Source organism: Pygocentrus nattereri, chromosome 30, assembly GCF_015220715.1.
Source record: "Pygocentrus nattereri isolate fPygNat1 chromosome 30, fPygNat1.pri, whole genome shotgun sequence".
In the NCBI taxonomy this organism is placed as follows: Eukaryota; Metazoa; Chordata; class Actinopteri; order Characiformes; family Serrasalmidae; genus Pygocentrus; species Pygocentrus nattereri.
In genome coordinates, this window is record NC_051240.1 from 3,191,928 (window position 1) to 3,214,017 (window position 22,090).

Here is a 22,090-nt window from a genome sequence, read left to right on the forward strand (position 1 = left end):
CTGTCTTCAGCATATGCTCACAGATAGTGACTGACTCTAAACTCACTGGGCAGGTGCTTTAGTGGACAGATACACCAAATAGACATTATACTGTAAAATGATGGAGTATTCCAATAACTAGATCCAGCTATGATATGACATTCCTTGAAGATTCTCCGGAAATGCGATATCAGTTTAGCTCAGCGAATTGTTTGTATATTTAGCACGTTTGCTAAATGCTCAAACAAAAAGATAAACACTGTGAAAAGCCAGCTCCTCCTTTCCGTGTAAAAAATGTTCCACCTTTTGAAAACTGATCTTTACATTGTGTAAACATTTCATTACCAATGAACAAATGGAGTAAACACACATTATATTGACTCACATTAAAAGTTACGCATAGCTCAGACTGACCGTGTGAATCATATGAACAATATAGAGCTTTTTTTTTTAAAATGAAACAATAAGAAGCAATATCGCCCCCTACGCTTCCTGTAGTGTATTACAGTCTGTCAGAGCGACTGTATGGATCATATGAACATTATAGAGCTTTTTAAATGAAACAGTAGAAGCCGTATCGCCCCCTACGCTTCCTGTAGTGTATTACAGTCTGTCAGAGCGACTGTGTGGATCATATGAACATTAAAGAGCTTTTTAAATGAAACAGTAGAAGCCGTATCGCCCCCTACGCTTCCTGTAGTGTATTACAGTCTGTCAGAGTGACTGTGTGGATCATATGAACATTATAGAGCTTTTTAAATGAGACAGTAGAAGCTGTATCGCCCCCTACGCTTCCTGTAGTGTATTACAGTCTGTCAGAGCGACTGTGTGGATCATATGAACATTATAGTGCTTTTTAAATGAAACAGTAGAAGCCGTATCGCCCCCTACGCTTCCTGTAGTGTATTACAGTCTGTCAGAGCGACTGTGTGGATCATATGAACAATATAGAGCTTTTTAAATGAAACAGTAGAAGCCGTATCGCCCCCTACGCTTCCTGTAGTGTATTACAGTCTGTCAGAGTGACTGTGTGGATCATATGAACATTATAGAGCTTTTTAAATGAAACAGTAGAAGCCGTATCGCCCCTACGCTTCCTGTATTGTATTACAGTCTGTCAGAGTGACTGTGTGGATCATATGAACATTATAGAGCTTTTTAAATGAAACAGTAGAAGCCGTATCGCCCCCTACGCTTCCTGTAGTGTATTACAGTCTGTCAGAGCGACTGTGTGGATCATATGAACATTATAGAGCTTTTTAAATGAAACAGTAGAAGCCGTATCGCCCCCTACGCTTCCTGTAGTGTATTACAGTCTGTCAGAATGACTGTGTGGATCATATGAACATTAAAGAGCTTTTTAAATGAAACAGTAGAAGCCGTATCGCCCCCTACGCTTCCTGTAGTGTATTACAGTCTGTCAGAATGACTGTGTGGATCATATGAACATTAAAGAGCGTTTTAAATGAAACAGTAGAAGCCGTATCGCCCCCTACGCTTCCTGTAGTGTATTACAGTCTGTCAGAGTGACTGTGTGGATCATATGAACATTAAAGAGCACATCTCAAACATCTGCTCACTGTGGGTTTAAAAGCTCTCACTCACAAACATTTTTGATTTAAATCGCTTTCTCATGGTTGAACGCATTTCAGAAAAAGAGTTGAGAAAGAGTTCCTCTACACCTCTTTTCTTTTTTTTCAGCTATTCTCTGAAGCCGCTCTCGCACACTTTCCGCAGATGAAAGCAGACAGGAAGTGCTTTTTCCTGCAGTAATTTCCTCTTCATGAAATGCCACCTTCAACCTTTAGTAAACCTCATTGCCGCACCATGGTGTGTACATTTTAAAACACCTCCTCCTACATTCTGTTTGTTTATTTCTGACTGAAACAAGAGGAGAAACTGTGGAAACTTTCAACTCACCACAATAGTGTCTGAGGAGACTTTATTATGATTTGAAACTGATCAAGTTATTGTTGTGTGTTCAGTCTTGTTAATAAAAAACTATGTTGATTTACTTGAACTTCTGTTACTGTCTATGTTTAAAGGGGATATATTATGTATATATAATTTTATTTTTGCTCTACTAGAACAGATTTACAGCTTCAGTGTTACAAAAACACATTATTTTCCTCATACTGTACATCTCTATTCACCCACTGTCTCAAACGTTCTGTTAGAGCTCCTATGTCTTTAAGCTCTGCCTCCCGATGAGCCCAGCATGCACTGATTGGTCAGTTCCCCCACTCTGTTATGATTAGCCAGCCGCCAGAGATGTTCTGCCCCTACATGTTCCGCCCCTGTCTTACAGTCTGCAGATGATGTTAAGCTTGTAGTGATTGAAGAACACTTTTTGGTGTTATACAGAAGTTTTACAACATATTCTCCATCAATCTGAAGAACCATTTCACCAGGCAAAGAACACTTTAACCTTGCAAATGGTTCTTGAGTGTTCATGGCTCGATATAGAACTATTGTTCTTACTAAAAAAAACATTGAAGTACCATTTTTAAGCATCTATACATTCCTATAGATCTGTTGGAGCTGGATTTGTTTTATTTCGGGTGGTGCTGTACTGTAATTTTGTAAAAGTTTGACGTTTAAGGTGGTGTTCCTTAACAATCACAGTGTAGATTTAACACTGGCAAATTCACTGTGTGCTTACACTCCCCTGTAATACTAGACTTTGAGTTTTATCAGCATTTTTTAAAATCTGTATTGTGCACAGATCTCATTTGTAATCACCCAAACTGCAGCACCTCCCCAGATAACCTAATCCAGCTCCAACAGGCACTGAGCTTCAATATCACTGCCAGCAGCATATGAAAGAGTGAAGATGTGCAGTATTTAATGTGTCTGAGCAGCTGAACTGGAGCAGAACGCTGAGTAATCCTGAACACAGACAGAACAGAGACTGAAACGAGCTCAGGAAGGTGAAGAGTGAAGATAAAAACACAACAGCAGGCCAGATTCCTGTTCACACACGCCCTGATGATGAGGGTGGGAGTGTTTTGGGGGGGTATCTGGGCTGTAAACTTCAACACGTCATTCAGAAGAAAAACATCCGACATTCTTCACACACCTCACCTCAAACACACAAAAAACAAAAACAAACTGCCCTCATAATGCAGCAGCAGGGTCAAAGGTCAGCAAGTATGTACTGCACAAATTTTCAAGTGATACTCCAATAAATTAATATGTTAATAAAGAAAATTGTCCACGTTAGACATGTTTGGTTTCTGCAGTTTCCTTCTTTAGTTTAAGTGCTGGAGCTACAAGCCTACTGTAAATAATAAATAACGGATGCTTATGCATTAGTATAATTAGCATGGTGCTAATGGCATGCTAAGTGTGTGAAGCGGTTCAGTGTCTCTAATAGATTTGATTATGTGGTTTCTGACACTGTATGACTCCGTGTTATCTATAGACATGGGCGAAAACACTTTAACATAGCTAAAAACAATAGCAGTCACCTGGAAAACTGAATTTCTCTGAACTTTTGCACATTTTTATAGGCAACAGTGTGTCATACAGGCCCTGAGGCAATGATTTTAAAAGAATTTCAATGAATTTCAACACATGCATTTGTACTTGGTTATCAAACGTCTCTGGTTTATTTTGTTCCTTTTTTTCTGTTCTGTTCAAAAGATTTAAAAATTACAGTTTTTAATATTGTTTTACATACAAATTTCAGAAGTTTTCCGCCTCATGCATGAGATTAGGGCTTGGCAATATGACAGTACGTGTCATTGTTGTGATGAATTTTATCACAAATCAATACAATATGCTTTTCTGAGCATATTGTTAGTACATGTACACACTGACCAACTGCATGTTTCATTATGAAGAGAGCAAAATTAGTCCTGTTTAACTGGATTTAGTGGCAAATATTGAAAAAAATCACTATGTTTACAGGTTTTGAAAGTATTTTTAAAAATGTAGCACTACCTGGCTCTTTCTTCACTGTTCCAAAAATTAAATACTGTGACATTTTGTGTATTGCAATTATATATTTTCACTACATTGAAAATGTACTACGACTGAGTACAGAGATCACGGTGTCACCTAACGCAGGTTTGTCTCCATGCTAGGTTAATGGCTAGGAGCTAACGGCTAACCCCAAGAGAACAGCTTTTGCTTCCGCTCTCTTTTCCTCATTAACTCATTACTGCCCATTGTTGCTTCTTTAACAACAAATTGGGCTAATTTACCTCAGATGGCAGCTCCCTGCCCAGGAGGTGTTTTGCAAGTATGTATATGTTGCATTATTTGCCACATACCAGTATAATGTTAATGACAGCAAAATATGCAAGTTTGGGAAGTGAAATCATTTTAAATCTAGTGAACGTCTAATTTTTCCCATTTTGAGTTTGCTGTAAGATTATTTAACATTTCTAATTGTTTTAAGCAATTTTTTAAGTGAAATTATCTCACTCTACTGCCAGATAATTAAGCATTTTCTAGCATATTAGCATATAGTGAGACCGATTTACTTAAAATTACTTAACCCCTTAAACGGCCACAGCCCACACTTCTGTATTCTTCTCTAAGAATAGTTCAGCCATTTTACATTGAGGCCCCTGTAGTCACTGAATGTTAAGCCTTAGCATGTAAGACTGAGATTTTAAGGAGTTAAAACAAGTAAAAATGGCTAAAAATAAATTAGTTAATTTTAGAATATACTTACAGCAATGGGAATGAGATATATTAGATACATTCTTTAGCTATAGGGTGGTTTTACATGCCAAAATATGTTTTGCTGTGAAATCTCAGCACCTTACACCGAATTTGTACCGCTATACTGGATGAACTTGTATAACACCCACTATTACTCTGAGGCCTTTTAAAGGAGAAGATCAAAAGGCAGAAAGACAGACATCAAATGGTTAACTGTCAGGGTCAAACAGCCAGACAGACGCCTGTAAGCGCTCAATAGTGACTTTTTAAAAGTGCTACAGCTGCATTCCTCCAGAACCTGTTTGAGCTTTAACGCTGCACCACGTCTGCAAGCCTCTGCATGCGCGGTGCCCGTTATGGTGGAAATAAAAGTCTAGAAAGTTCCACCACAATGCTTTATGGCAGGATAGGAAGTCTGTGTGGCAATAAAGTTCCCCTGTTGGTAAGAACGAGGTGTTGAATCACTGAAGGTGGCTCTGTACCTAAATTAATTTAGCTCACAGAAATGACACGAGGCAGGCAGCTTGTAGAGATGATGTTCTGGGTGCTAAATTAGTGAAGCTTCGTCTCAGCAGACGCTGATTAAACCCTCTGAGCACTCAGTCATTATCTGGAGGAGCTCAGAGAGGTGTTGCTTTAATTAGCCATTACGAGTCCTCGCTGTGATATCCTGCACTTAAGCAGGTAATTTATTGCACGCTTCATTACACATTTAATCTGAAAGTGTGCAAAAGATCCTGAGGAGGATGTTCTGCTTGCTGCTGCATTTCAGAATGAGGAACTATACTAGCTCAGCTGTAATACAGTCAGACATTAATACCAGGAGAACCTTATTTACAGAAGTTAAGCTGTAGCAATGGACACAATTAAAGCTTCAGGGTGGCCGCTACTGTTTTTAGCTATGCTAATGTGCTTTAGCCCATGATTATAGATAACAGTGAATAACAGTGTTCTGGTGTTCTGACAGAATCTGACATAATTGAGTCTGTTAGAGATCAGCTCCACACAGTTTGAGGGCGAGCGAGGCTTGCAGTTAACTGCTAAATGGTGTTAGCTTTCATCATTAGCTAGTCTCATAGCTCCTATGCTAAAACTAAAGGCTTTTCAGCAGGGAGATGTATTGTTTTCTACATAGAGCACAATGTAGTATATCCTTTGCTAAGCAATGGGTATTGTAATACGCCCTCCTTAAGTATTGTGATATAATGTTTCTGCCATATCGCCCTCACGTTACAGTTGCTGTGTCAGTGCTAGCACGCGGCGGCTGCCTCCGTTCTGTTTTTGGCCGAATGAGTTTCATGTTGTACATCATATGAACAGATATAGAAACAGAGACTGTTTTCATTTTCATTTCCGCTGCAGTCTCCTGACATGTTTGCCATGTGTTGTAATGGTGCTACGAAGGCTTGCAGAGGCTTGCAGCTGCGGCATTGTGGTGATAGAGCTGAACTCAAACAGGTTCTGGGGGAATGCAATTCAGGTGTAATCCTTTAAAAGCTCCACTTACACAGCAGCTCAGAATACACACACACACACGCACACACACACACACGCACGCACACGCACACACACATGCACACACACACACACACACACACGATTTTTAATTAAAGAGATTGATATATACATTACTGATGCTTCAAAATGTACCTTTCAAAAACTAAAACGGCAACAAGAGCCTGTTTTGAATTTTGTGATGTCACAAAAACAACACCTTTCAATAAACATGTTTGTTAAACCTACAGCAGTTTAGCCCCACCCATTACCAATGAAATTTATTATAAAGAAATTATAAAGAGTATAAGTGTAAAGAGGCTAATTCTTGAACACAACAATTAAGGACAAATCAGAAGACATCTTATGTACATGTTACCAGACTTAAAGGCACAGTAGGCACTGCAAAAAATGACATCTGAGCAAGGGAAATCTTCTTATATCTAGTAATTACACACATTTTTCACTTGTTTCAGTTTTTATTAATTGAAATTATCTCACTAAATTGGCAGTTCCTTTTGGATATTTCCTAAAATACGCAAAATTATCTCACAATATAGGTAGATTCTACATAATAAAATCACTTAAAACAACTGAAACTAAGCGAAAGGCTCTCATAATAAGCTTACAACCATCTCACCATAAGAAATAAGATAAGATAAGATAAGATAAGATAAGATAAGATAAGATAAGATAAGATAAGATAAGATAAGGCTCTATTGTCATTTGCTTCACATGTGGTACTTGAGGTGGAACAAAATAGTGTACTCGAGGTCCCAGTTAACTCGCAAAAGTAACAATAAACAATAAATAATATCAGATAATAGATCAAAGATAATTTAAAATAATCTTTTGATCAGATATCACAATCGGCCTGTTGGGGATAAAAAGAGGTTGTAAAAATGAAGTATGTAGTTTTGCTACATAAAAATACTCAATGCCCTCTAAAAAAGAAAATATAAGAAAAGTGAAAGATATAGACACTTCAGTACTGCACTGTTAGTGTACTTTATGTCCAAGCACTACTTATATTTGTACAGCCTGTTACTGCCCTATTCATATTGGCACAGTTACTGTACATGTACCAATGTACAAATACCTATCATTTTGCACACACACACACACACACACACACACACACACACACACATATATATATATATATATATATATATATATATATATATATATATATATATATATAAATTGGAATTTTTTTTTCTCCTTTCGTCTTGAGGCGGTGCTGACAGGTGTCGTGTAGTTTGCTCGCCTTTTACAGCAGCCCAGACATTGTTTAGTGCTAATTTCTTCCTGCTCTGATCGCAGTGAGAACAGACGTAAATTACGCAGAGAAATGAATGTGGAATAAAAAAACAGGAAATTACAAGCTGAAAGCCTTTACCCCGCCCCACCCCCCACCACAGACCACTAAAACAGTTTTTTTTTAAAGGCAAATAAAGAAAAAACATTAATATTACTTTACTTCTCTGCAGAATTCTCTTCCCCCCTGAGTTAAACTTTTAAAACTCGTTTCCAAACCGTACGTGTGAACTTTCAGAGCCTGTCAGATTCTAAATCTAGAACTTTTCATATTTTCACCCCTCCGGCCTCAGACGTGGTTGAGTCACTGCTGGTGTTGACGCCGCTGGGTCTGAGAGCGAAACACGCTCCGACACCCGCTAATCACCGATATCACTGTATTCTACGCTAACCGTGTCGGGTGCTGATCTCAGGCCAGTTTTTTGCACTCAAATGTTTAAACAGATACTATCACTAAATCCAGTCAGTCAACTGAGAAGTGTTCAAACTGAAGTTTATTCTTAAGGTCTGCAGTAGAGCTATGAAGCTAATGATGCTAAAATTGGACAACAGTGGATAAAATTCAGGACAATGTGAATCAAAAATCAGAACACATTTTTCTGCCTTAACCCGACATCTTTCCAAGGCTACTAGGGCAGAGAGGCGTGTGGGCCGGACCTGATTTTATACCTCGGGTTTTACTGGATAGTGGTAAGTGGTAAACTCTGGTGGTCAGCGGAATCTGTTCGATTTATAGAGAAGATAAAGAAAAACAATACATGAAAACAAACATATTTTGTCAGAAAATGAAGTAATACAATATTTTGTGTATTTTTTCTAGTTTGTGAAACACGATTCATGTGTTGAAAGTTTGATTTGAATATTTTTTCATTTTTTCATTTTTTAAAAGTGTCAGTTAGCAGGCTAGCCTGTTTGTATCTGTGCTGCTTTTCTCACTTTTACTGCAGCCTCTCAGAAATCTTTAGCAAACAGTGTAAACACTGCCACATATCTGAACTGCCTCACTCCTGTTAACATCAACACAGGTTTTCCAAGTAAAAAAGATGAAATAAGTCATAAGTTATTACTTTTAAAACCTTTACCGACAAAAGTGAGAGAGTTAACATGCTACAATATTATTGGTAAGTATAATTGTTCCTACTGGATGCAACCAACTGTCAAACAGCGTTTAGAGGCCACAGAAATCACTACATTTTGGTGAAAGACTACAGAAAATCATGAATTATGTATTTTGAATAATATTACAACTATGGATTTTGCTTAGGTGACAAAGGACGTAAACTAACTAAGGTAAAAAGTGGCCAATTAGATCTTTAAGGACTTTAAGGGCAGCTGTTGCTACTCTCTTCCGGGGAGCTTCATAGTGTGCGACTCGAGTAGCAAGTCTGACATATGTAAGGGTGTTTTGTTTATTTGTGTGTTTTTAAAGTGTGTGTGTGTGTGTGTGTGTGTGTGTGTGTGTGTGTGTGTGTGTGTGTGTGTGTGTGTGTGTGTACAGTCTGTATGGGCGAGAATGCTGCAAATGAATTGCCCTTTTTGGGACTAATAAAGTATTCTGAACTGAACTGTTTTGGCTATGCTAATGTACTTTAATCCTTATTTACAGATAAATGTATGTCAGAAAGCACACAGTCAAGAAATGATTTAGGTGATGATGTGATGATTTAGGCCTGTAGGTAGCGCTAACTTGTGTACATACATTTCCATTCTTAGCTACATTAACCTCGTAGCTCCAGGGTTAATACTAAAGAAGCAAAAATCAGACACGTCTTGGTCAGTCATCTACATTTTGTCTTGGGCAAAAAAGGAAATTTGTTAAGCTTTTCGTCAAGCTGTCCCAGTTAACATAATTTGTCTGGCACATCTGTGGACCACATCCTCGTTTTTGTTGTGGCCCAGTATAGAACTGGGCCCCTGGCCCAAATCTGGCCAACACACTGTAAAGTGAGCAGTAGTAATGGATGAAAATCTGTCCCAACTACACTGTTGGTCCACAACATTCACACCAGAATTAATCACAATTACAGACATGAGGCAAAACTATTAAGTTCTATATGAAGATCTGCCAGATAGACCAACACTTGCATATAAAAGCAAATAAAATCAGTATGAAATCAACCCAGAACCGTCCTCCACCGTCTGTACAGTCGTTGTTTAAAGCTCTAGTTGTAGAGAGCGGACCTCAGCAGACACACACAGGACCTGTGTTTTAACAAGAGGTTTCCGCTGAACGTTAGCTCAGGATTAGAGGTGGATTAGACTAAATACACGTCACATAATGTCACAACTCTGACACAAGTCACTCCTTTTCTCACTAACGCAATCATCACACCTGACTGACAGGTTAAGGTGGTAATTACAGCAACTCGAGGACATTTTTCTCTTAAACACTTTAATCACAGCAGCTTTACTTTGACTTCAGTTTCAAGTAAAGGACTAAATGCAGCTATTTTGATTGCTAATAAACATTATTCAGTAAATATGCAAGCTAATGCTCAAGCTAAAGGCACTGGACTCTGTGCTTCTGTAAGACATATTTAAAGACTCAGGGTAAAATATTAAGGATGTTAGTATGATACTAAACTTGAGCTTAACAAAAGCTGATCAGACCTATCTGAGAACTGGGTGGGTGTGGCTAGCTTGATAGACAGCTCTCTGTTCAACACTTCTAGCTCGCTCTGCCCCACAAACAGCACTAAAATCATTATCCAGCTTTTATGTGATGATAACTGGGTGAAAAAAGTCACAATCGTGCAGACGGACAGAAAAACGTGAGTGGGCGACAGGCAGCGCTGCCTCGCTGCCTTTTGGCTATGAAGGGCTAGGTTTAGCTCACTAAGCTGCTCTGACTCTTACACTGTTCTGTGTGGGCGCCCAGTTTACATAGAGTGAAGAAATATGATGAAATATATATTTATTGATCATGGGAACATTAGGGTAAACGTTGTACATGTTTACTTGCAAGAACAACATTTACCTTATTAGAAACAGACTCCCTGCTTTTCTGTTGCTTGCTTTCAAAGTGAAATTCAGTCATAGCAGGAATTTTCAGCAACACTCCAGACTGACGGCACTAAATAGTCCAGCTTAGCGGCTGATATAGTGAGTGACAGCAGAATGTGGGTTGTTTTTTGTATGGTGCTGTCTAAACCCACATGAAAAAGGTCAAATATGAAGCCTCCTGATGCCCAACGGGGTCAGCAATGGGTCAGAAGTACCAGTGAGATCCCACAGAGAGTCAATAAACGGTAGTGGGGCAATAAATATTTAATGACCTGTTAGAAAAGATCACAGCCCAGTAACTATTCCCTCTTAGCTCTGCACATACTGCACTTACTGTGATAGCCAAGGGGACAAATGCCCCAACACAATACACAAACACACAAAGGCCTTCAGAGCAGCGCATTAGCGAAAACCAGCCTGTGTGGCTTTTCCTCTTCCTGCTGTTTTGGGTTTACAGAAACACAGAGCGTGTACTTTGCTCCATGTGTTTTAATGCTCCACTGCATGTCAGTCTGCACCTCCCGGTAGGTTAATACAGCAACAGGAATCAGAAGTTTAACCTCAGTGTAAACGTCTGATAGAAGAATAGCCACAGACTGGGTTGCCAGTGTGTTACAAACCCATTTTTTTGCTAGTGTCATTGGCCATATTATTACAAACATTTCCAGTGTAGGTATACAGTTACACCTGTAGCCACCTGTTACTGCACCCTCCATAAGCAAAGCTTGAACTGTGGTAGAGGTCAGAAGAAACACATGAATTTCACGTGTGGATAAAGACAGGGTTTGTGCACATTTCAGAGATGAAAGAAATACTTAATCACATGTGGAAAAAGTGTGTGATCACTTATAGACAGATGTAGTGGTGTGCACATGTGAAATGTGTGTGACTGTTCTATAAAGGATACTGTACATGATACACCAGATAAAAGGGTAGTTCATGTACTTATTTTGTAACGATACTGTATTGTCAATTGTGTTTATATATATATATATCACTGCTGTCAGAAGAAAAACTTGTATCTCCAAAGTAGTGACTTTACAGGAGAAGGAAATAACATACTTTACTTTCAATGTAAGTTAATGGAACCAGAATTTTTCCCATGTCATTTTGGGTCATTTCTTTTAGGCCATTCATCATAAAATTTACAAACAATGTAAAGAGTAACAGAAACTTTCAAATTATGTCAAAAAACTTAAAAATGCCAAAAATGGAGACACAAGGTTTTCTTCTGAGATATATATATATATATATATATATATATATATATATATGTATGTTTGTGTATGTGTGTGTGTGTGTGTGTGTGTGTGATTTGATTTGTGCTGTGTAAACTGCCAGCTTGAACCGGTGTGCTCCGTCTGAGGAAAGCACCAGCACCAGCACCAGCTCTGCTCAGCAAGGCCTCTGTGTTTTCAGATGTTATGAGAAGGCAGGAAGAGAGCAGCCTGAATGTCCTTCAGGGATTATCAGCCACCTCCGCGCTCACTCACACAATAACACACAACAATACTCACCACAGAACAGATACACAAGTCTGACCAGACCAGCTAAACAAACCTCATCAGATTTATCACCTCTGTGGAGCCGGAGTGAGACGCAGGCCAGACTGAGCCACTGCTTCATCCTTCATCCCAGGGCTGCTGCTACAGCTACAATTGCTTTATTCAATGTTTCTCAAACTGCACTTCTCTAAATCTAACTAAACAGGACTCGTGCTCACTTTGTTATGAAACATGTAGGAGCGCTGCTCGATTAGGGCAAATATCCTGATCACGATTATTTTGGTCCATATTGAGATTACGATTATTTAACACGACTACTCATTGACTTTTTAATGGCCTTTTAACGGTGGATTTCCTTGAAAGGCAAATCAGTAAAATTAAAAATGCTTACTGACTCACTGAATGACAACTTCTCTGTAATTTAGTACGGTATGACTGCAGTATGAAGTAATTCAGTTAGAACAATCTAGCCACCATATTATCTTGGCTGATTAGTTTGCGGTAAAGGGGAGAAAACTAGGTAAATTCGATTTTTTTAAAGAATGATCAGTTTAAAAGTGCAGTCCTGAACATCAATTGTGTTTTTGCTTTGGAAAAAGTGGGTCACATTTATTACGTATTACATCGCCTGATCTGAATTATTGGATAATTTTCCAGACTTGTTAGCTCTCATTTCAATGTTCTTTAGAGTGGTGGTTATAGGAAGGGTCACCATGACTACAGCACAAATATAGACATTTTAATTACTATCCAAAACCAATGAATCTACTCATGTCTTCTGAGTTTTATATGGAATGTTGATGATGGAGTGATAATAAATAATAATTCATAATAATATTCATAATAATAAGTTCATTATTCGGCCTCACATCACTCTGCATTCCAAAAAATGGAAGTTTTTGCACTTAAAATCTTAACGAAGTTTTCTGTGCATTTTTCCTGTATGAAAACTTTTTGAGACTCAAAACAAAAATAACAGTGGTTCTAATGTCTGACTGGTGCTACAGCACCTTCAGAGGGCAGCAGTGAGTAGTGTTTCACCAGCACATTTCTGTCTATATACCTGATACACTTGAATATCTGACTATGCACTAACTGTCTATACATCCAATACACCTATAACACTTGCCTACGCACATCTTGTCTACGTTCGACACCTGTAACTACCAACTATGCACATTTTGTCTGTCTTTTACACTCTTTTGTCTTTGCACTGTTTACTATGCATCTTCATTACTGCACTGGAAAAGTAGCCCCATAGTGTTTTGTTATACTGTACTACCCTGTATTGTATAATGACAATAACGTTGAATTGAATTGAATTGTTTGTTTACTTGAGCCAACCAAAGTGTCATTTGCTATTATTTATGCGGCTATCAATTCTTAGCTAAAATGCTATGGTTGTGACAATTTGATTACTGTACTATCGCTTTAAGCCACATCTCAGGCCTGCATGTGAATCACATGAACAGACATAGAAACAGAGAGTATCTTCACTCTCCTTCTTCTTCTGCTTATGTAACCTGCAGTGTATGAAGGTTTACACCTAGTTTCACAGCTGTGCCCCTGTTTCGATGCTAGTATGCTGGTCAACCACTATGACCGTGCTGGGGTGACCAGCTAAAGCAGAACCAGACCAGCATAAAACAACATGAAATGCTGGCTGTTCTGTGCTTTTCAGCAGGGTGCAGTTTACATCCACTCACTTCTCATTGATTCAGCGGCTCAGAGCGGTGTGTCTGGCGGCTGTGTGGGTGTACAGAGCAGATTTTATTATAGATTTCTGTTAAATGATTATATAACGTCTGTGTGGGGAGAATTTAATCGGTTGAAGTGAGCTGAGAGTTTCTGATGGATCAGAAAGAATGAACAGGAATAAATGAGCAGCTCTTGGAGGTCAAATCAGCGCATGCTGCTGGAGTCTATATTAACGCGTATGGAAAGTAAAAGGCTGTCTACAGAGCTTCACCTTCGCTAAACAGCTCAAAATGCAGTATTACAGAGAACATACTGCATAAAATATGTTACATAAAATGTTGCATAAGCAGCTGTCAAACGGTCTCCGTCTTTACAGGCAGGTTTTGTGCATATGTGTGTGCATTTGAGGCGAACGTTCACCAACGTTAAAGTGAATACTGGTGAAACGAAAATAGTTGACGCTGTCAAAAGCTGACGGCAGGTTCCTGCAGGGAGAACTCCTCACATGCAGAGCTGTAGATGTTGCGCAGTTCATCGTACAGTGAATAATGTGAAAGCACACTGGCCAGGGTTGGGTCAGAGATCTTCAGGGGTCCCCAGGTGGAAAATCTGACTATAAGGATGGTCAGTGGTCACCGTATTAGGTATATCTCCTCGTTTCTTCACTCACTGTCCATTTTATCAGGTCCACTGACCATTTAGGAGAATTTTGAAGTTCTACAGCTACTGACTGTTTCTGTATCTGTTTCTGTTTCTCTGCATACTTTGTTATCCTGTTCTTCAATGGTCAGGACCCCCACAGGACCCCATAGAGCAGGTATTATTTGGGTGATGGGTCATTCTCAGCACACTGACGTGGTGGTGGTGTGTTAGTGTGTGTTGCGCTGGTCTGAATGGATCAAACACAGAAGGGCTGCTAGAGTTTTTAAGCTCCTCAGTGTCACTGCTGGACTGAGAATAGTCCACCAGTCAAAAATATCCAGCCAACAGCGGATTGTGGGCAGCAACCTGTGGGCAGCAACCTGCGACCACTGATGAAGGACTGAAGGATGACAAGCACAAACTGAGCAGATGAGCTGTCGTCTCTGGCTTTACATCTATAAGGTAGACCAACAACATAGGAGCGTCTGATAGAGTGGACAGTGAGTTAACACGGTGTTTAAAAAGCCTAGAGTGACTACACTCTTTTAAAAATGGTTCTTCAAGGGTTCTTTAGTAAAGACAGCGGTTCTGTGCAGAGCCATGAATATTCAACGACTATTCATACACTTAAATGATTCTTTGCATGGTGAAATGATACATTAGATTAATGGAGAATGTGCTTTTTCTATGTAATGCTATCAAAGAGCTCCTTAATCATGCAGAGGGTTCTTTGTGTGTTCATGCTTCTATATCGAACCACTGTCTGTACTAAAGAACCCTTGAAGAGCCATCTTTTAAGAGTCTGCAAACTTTTAACAGTGTATAACCTAGTTCTGTTTCTGTCTTCAGATGTGTACGCATACACTCTTAAAAAGATGGTTCTTCAGGTGTTCTTTAGTAAGGAAAATTGTTCTAAATAGAATCATGAACACTTAAAGAACACTCTGCATGATTTAGGGGTTCTCTGCATCATGAAAGTTTCTTCAGATTAATGGAGAATGTGTAGTATATAGCACCCTTAATAAAAGAAAATGCTTCTATGTAGTACCAAAAAGGTTCTTCTGTTCTACTGAAGAACCCTTGAAGAACCGTCTTTTTAAGAGTGTTGTGTCCCCAAACTTTTAACAGACAGTGTTGTTATGTATATGTATATGCCGTGTGTGTGTGTGTGTGTGCGTGTGTGTGTGTGCGTGTGTGCACCTGTGTGTGCGTCTGTGTGTGTGCGTCTGTGCGTGTGTCTGTGTGTGTGTGTGTGTGTGCGTCTGTGTGTGTGTGTGTGTGCGTCTGTGTGTGTGTGCACCTGTGTGTGTGCGTCTGTGTGTGTGTGCGTCTGTGTGTGCGTCTGTGCGTGTGTCTGTGTGTGTGTGTGTGTGTGCGTCTGTGTGTGTGTGTGTGTGCGTCTGTGTGTGTGTGTGCACCTGTGTGTGTGCACCTGTGTGTGTGTGCGTCTGCGTGTGTGTGTGTCTGTGTGTGTGTGTGTGTGTGTGTCTGTGTGTGTGTGTGAGAGATTAGTGAAGGTTAAAATGCTCCAGTGTGTTCTGCTGTAGCTGACTCAGCTCTCTGCATGCAGGAACACTCACTGTGTAACTGAAACACCCCAACGCCCTGCTCTCCTCCGCGCTTGATTGGCCACTTATCAGCCATAATGAGGCAGGAAGTGTGTTTACCCTTGTTTGTTTTCTCACCTCGCCCTGTCAACAAAGCATGCTACCGCTACAGTGGCGCACTAACTCAGATGACACCTTATGGTCAAGAGAAACGCTGACGCTTTGTCCCCACCAAAATCAATGCTAGTGCTCAGCCCCTCACATTTCAAGTGATAGCTTGGTTAAGATTTCCCCACCTTCTCCCAAGCGTAGCCCATCAGCTGAGACGTGTTCGGAGTCTGAAGTTCACTTCTTTAGTTTTAGCACTGGAGCTACGAGGTAGCCAACAAGTAATGGAAGCTAATGTATTAGCATAATTAGCTGCTAACTACATGCCTGAATCATCATGCGCTCACCTCAAACCGGGTGGAGTTGTTCAGTATCGCTAATAGATATCATTATATGTGTCATCTATAAACATTGAGGCAAAGCGAAAAACAGTATCAGCCTGAATTGTGTCCATTAACGCAATTTGGATGCAGAGCTCTGTGTATGTCAGTGGTGAACTTAGCACTAGGCCTTCATTTTAGGTCATACAGTCAAAATTTGGGCAAAAAAGGGAAAAAACACCTCTATAATAATGCTCATTTCTGCTAGCAACCCTAAGGAATTTCAAATAGCGTGTTAGCCCTAGGGGCAGTTGTGGGGTGGAGGTTAGGGAGCCAGTCTTGTGACAAGAAGGTCGCCAGTTTGATCTCCTGAACCGACAGTACATAACTGAGCAAGGCACCTAACCCCCAACTGCTCCCCTGGCACTGCGGACTGGGCTGCCCACCACTCCGGCCAAGTGTGCTCACTGCCCCCTAGTGTGTGTGCTTACCCTTACCCTTAGTGTGTATGTGGTGTTTCAGTGCACGGATGGGTTAAACGTGGAGGTGAATCTTCCCCATTGTGGGGCTAATAAGGGTCACTTAATCTCAAATCTTAATCTAAGCACTAAACTAATGCTGGTGCACATGAACTTTTTAAACATACTAGATTAAACACAGATATTTGAAACTTGTGAAAGTATCATTATACCTCTAGTTATTATCGTATATCTAAGCTTGTATGTATCAGTGTTAGGGTGACTCTATCAGTAAAGAGTCCTACATACAGCTGCTTAGACTTCAGCTCACACTCACAGTCAGTGACATATCTAGAACTTCCAGAAGTGGAACTTCCAGAAGTGACATATCCAGAACTTCCTTTTTTTGTTCCCACCCATTGTTAATCAAAATGTGACTGGTTCATTTTCTAATTATACTAACTAGCAACTTTTTTCACTCAGGTAAAAGGTTGTCAACTATATGATCTATAATTGTGTATTTACCAGTTATAGATACGACTTTTTCAGCCATGTGAGAACAAATTAACAGGTGGGAAAACTGTTATTCCCTAGTTTTTTCCAACACCACTCAAACACTTCATAAATCTAATGTGTCTGGCCTTGATAGCACTTTATTTGGAGAGTCCACTTTTGATGCTTTGCAGATAATTTACTTTCAAGTTACATTCAACTAAATATCTACTAAATTGACCATAATTTTCTCTAAACCTGGCTCTAATCCTAACTCTAACCTTAACCTCAGCCTACAACCTAAACTCAACGCTCACCCTGCCCCTTGTCCTAACCATAAACCCACCACTGTTTAGAATCAACTGAATTTCAACAGATTTGCACAACTGTAGATAATCTATAGAGGACTTTAGTGGACTTTTCAAATAAAGTGAGATGAGGCCTTCACACCAGTTCTGGAAGTCCTAACCAACAGGAGAGTTCACTCAACTGTATCTACCAAGATATCACAGACAGAACAATTCTGATAGGATCATTATCTGTTGGACTTTAGATTTTAACCACTTTGTTTTTAAGCCAAAACCAAACAACAAAATGAAAATATTTTAGTTCGCAGAAAAAAAACAGGCTTTCTAGAGTTCCACTGGTGTGACAAAGACAACAATAAACAATAAAGTAACAATTCATCACAGAACAAAAGGATTTCAGAATCAACCACATTATAAACAATGACATAATGCGGCAGTCATGGGCTGGAGGTTAGGGAACCAGCCCCCTGACCAGAAGGTCTCCGGTTCAAGCGCCAACAGTCCATGATTGAGGTGTCCTAGAGCAAGACACCTAACCCCCAACTGCTCCCCGGGCACTGCGGATTGGGCTGCCCACCGCTCTGGGCAAGTGTGCTCACTGCCCCCTAGCTTTATTAAGGAGGCAGTCGTGGGCTGGAGGTTAGGGAACTGGCCCTGTGACCAGGAGGTTGCCGGTTCGATCCCCAGCGCCGACAGTCCATGACTGAGGTGTCCTTGAGCAAGACACCTAACCCCCAATTGCTACCCAGGCGCCGTGGATAGGGCTGCCCACCACTCCGGGTAAGTGTGCTCACTGTCCCCCTAGTGTGTATGTGGTGTTTCACATCACGGATGGGTTAAATGTGGAGGTGAAATTTCCCCGTTTGTGGGATTAAAAAAGTATCACTTAACATAATCACCTTTACATCTGATCAACTTCATCTTATATTACATGTAAATATTCTCTGGTATTCTGTTCTAATCTCTCTAGATTCTATGGAGCCCCACTGGTGACATCCTTTATAACTAAAAATAATGTGTGGCTTAGTAAGGAATGGGAATGAGATAGTTAAGTCATGGCCATGACTTAGTAAGGCATGGGAACGAGATCATGGTTTACTAAGTCGTGGCCATGCATTAGAATCTCGTTCCCACGCTTTACTAAGTCGTGGCCACGACTTAATCATCTCATTCTCACACCTTACTAAGTCACGGCCACGCATTATTTTTATTTATACAGGATGTCACCAGCAGGGCTCCGTAAGATTCTGTGAGCTTCATAGCTTTCCTTAATATACACCCTCAAAAAAAGATGGTTCCTCAAGGGATCTCTAGTAAAGAAAATGATTCTACATAGAACCAAGAACACTCAAAGAAGACATTGCGCGGTTAAATGGTTCTTTGCATGGAGAAATGGTTCTTCAGCTTGATGTAGAATGTGCTGTAGATGGTTCTACATGCCTCATTGAAAAGGGTTAGTCAAAAATGGTTCTTGGCATTGTAACAATAGCAGAACTCTTTTTGGTGCTACATAGAATATATAACACATTCTCTACCCATCTGAAGAACCATTTCATGACACAAAGAACCCTTTAATCAAGCAAAGGGCTCTTTGAGTGTGTTCTATAAAGGAGCACTTTCTTTGCTACGTCGCACAAAAAGGGTTCTTTTACTGTTACGATCCTAATGGTACCATAGAAATGGTTCTATATAGAACTCATGGCTCTAAATCAAACCATTCCTTTTACTAAAGAACCCTTGAAGAGTGCGTGGGACTGCAAAAGTCAAGAAAATGATCTGTAAGGTTGTTTATCTGTGCAGTAAGCACTTATTTACTAATTAAACAATTTATTGTTTTACACTTTTATACAATTACAGTCCAATACCTGCTTTATCTAATCAATACTTCATTAAATTAAATCAGGTTCTGCTGATGGAACTGGACAGATCCATGTGATGGCTAGAGTTCAACTAGAGGTCAGGAGCCAAACCTGTGTTCTTCTACACTCAAAAAGGCTGAAAAAATGTACAGAACCAAAAAGATCCTATTAGAACACAATTGCAGAACCTTTTTGGTGCTATATAGAATTATTTGAAAAAGATTGTTCAGAGAATCAGATGCACAACAGGTTTTCCTTCATTGGAACCAGGCAAAGAACCGTCTAAACATTCACATGGTTCTTGAGTTGTCACAGTTCTATATAGAACTATTGCCTCTACTTTTTTGGCCCAAACAGAAGTATTGTGGAGGTTCACTCTCCACACACATAACAATAGTGAAACCATTTTTGGTGCTACATATATGAAAATGGTTCTTTAAAGAACCTTTTACAACAGGTTTTCCCTAGCATAGAACCATTAACGTATTCAAATGGTTCAGAGTTCTATGTAGAACTATTGCTTTTTCCTAAAGAACCCTTGACAATCTATTTTTAAGGCCCAAACAAGAGAGATGATATTGTGGACAAACCACACAGACTCTTGGCAAAAGTGGTTCTACATCATCACAAAGGTTCTTTAAAGAACCATTTGGAACAGGTTTTCCATCATAGAGAAGAACCATTTAGCTTTGCAATGTACAAAGGACGATCAAACCATTCGAATGGTTCTTTAAGTGTTCATGGTTCTATGTAGAATCATTGCTTTTGCTAAAGAACCCATGACTAACTATTTTTAAGGCCCAAACAGGAGACAGGACATTGTGGAGAAACCACACAGACTCTTGGCAAAAGTGGTTCTACATCATCACAAAGGTTCTTTACAGAACCATTTGGTTTTTCATCATAGAAAAGAGTCGTTTATCCACGTAACATCAAACATGGTAAAGGGTTCTCGGTTCTGTAAGGAACTGTTGCCTTTACTAAAGAACCTTGAAGATCTCTTTCTTTTTAGGGCGTCTGGTTGGAACTGAGTTGACAGCGCTTAACAATAATAATAATAATAATAATAATAACCAGCTTATCAACAACTACTGAAAACAAGCTTTTTGAATCTTTTTTACTGTATTTATGTTTATTTTTCTTTACTCTTAGTTTATAAAGTGTTTTGACTTCCCAGATCATCAAAGCTGTGTGTGGGTGTGATTTAGCTATCTAGAACAGTCTAGAACTGTAACAGACTGTCTGGTTAACGCAAATGTATCAGTTTAGTATGAATATGCAAACTGTCTCTGTTTGATGCAGTACTGTTTACATTCGCGCTAAAACACACGCACACGCAGACACGCAGACACGCACACACACACGCAGACACGCACACGCAAACACGCACACACACACACACACACACACACAGAGACACGCACACGCACACACACACACGCACACAGGCCCAGCTGCGCGCGAGGCGCCCCGTAACGGCGCGAGCGAGCCGACAGACGAGCAGTGAGGCTAGCGCGAGCACCGATGAATGATTAATGAGTGATTGAACGCGCTCACCTGGCTGTAATGTCCTCGCGAGCTGCGCCCGAGACTCCACGCGGAAGTTTTGTGCAGTTGGCTCGCGCGCTCCGGCAGATTAGACCACTTCAAACTCGCGCTGAAGCCCCTCAGAGTGAGCCGAGCGCTGCTGCGGGGAGGTGTAGCTCTGAGCTCTGAGCCTGCACTCCTCTCTATTCCTTCCTCCTCTCTCTCTTTCTCTCTCTCTTTCTCTCCGCCTCTTCTGGCCGCGCTGAGCGCGCGCTCCGGTTACCTGCCGCAGACAGGTGGGGTGTGTGCGCGTGCGCGTGTGCGTGCGTGCGTGAGGTTAGTGAAGTTCAGCTGTTGCGCTTTTAGAGGACAGTAGAAACTTTCCCAGCCGCACTGGTAAAGGTTCTTCAAGGGTTCTTTAGCAAAACAAAGGTTCTATGTAGGACTATGAAGGTTCAAAGAACCCTTTTCATGATGAAATGGTTCTGCAGATCGCTGGGGAGCGTTTTGTTACGCAACACTTAAAAGGTGTTTCTATTCTTCTATTGTTGTGATGTCACTATACTTGATACAATAGAAGAACCCTTTTTGGCTGTATAGAACCAAATACAACACATTCTGCAGAACCGTGGCACCACACTCTTAAAAATGTTCTCTATAGCACCAAAAAAGTTCTGCTGCGTTGTGATGTCAGTCTCGTAACAATAAAAGAACCCTTTTTGGTGCGATATAGGACCATATACAACACATTCTCCATCAATCTAAAGAACCATTTCATCATGTACCATCCAAAATGCTTAATGGTTCTAGAAGTACTGTCTTTACTAAAAGATCCTTTGAAGAACCATATTTGTTAGCGTGTATATATCTGACCCAACCTTGTTTACACCTGTATTAAAGATGAATAGGTCTAATAATACCTGATTAAGACTCAGGACCGCCTGTATGGGTGTTATAAGACCTGTATAAATGTTATGGCTAGCACTTATAACATGTGTATATGTTATACTGGCATAGATCGTACTATATTGTACTTGTTTAGGTCTTAGCATGACTGTATAGATGGTATGATACCTGTACGGATCTTATAACATTTATACAGGTGCTACGATACATACACAGGTTTTATACCTGCAACAGGCCTTGTGATACCTGC

General features: G+C 40.1%; 1 protein-coding gene across 2 annotated transcripts in view; it reads right to left on the bottom strand.

The window, feature by feature from the left end:
* The window catches only part of palm3 (paralemmin 3), a 65,473-nt gene extending 44,338 nt beyond the window's left edge, over positions 1-21,135 (bottom strand). For both annotated transcript variants that reach the window (XM_017722099.2, XM_017722100.2), the window contains exon 1: positions 20,965-21,135. The gene's annotated coding sequence lies outside the window, so the exon portion shown is untranslated. The remainder of the gene's footprint in view (positions 1-20,964) is intronic.
* Between the last annotated feature and the right edge of the window lie 955 nt (positions 21,136-22,090).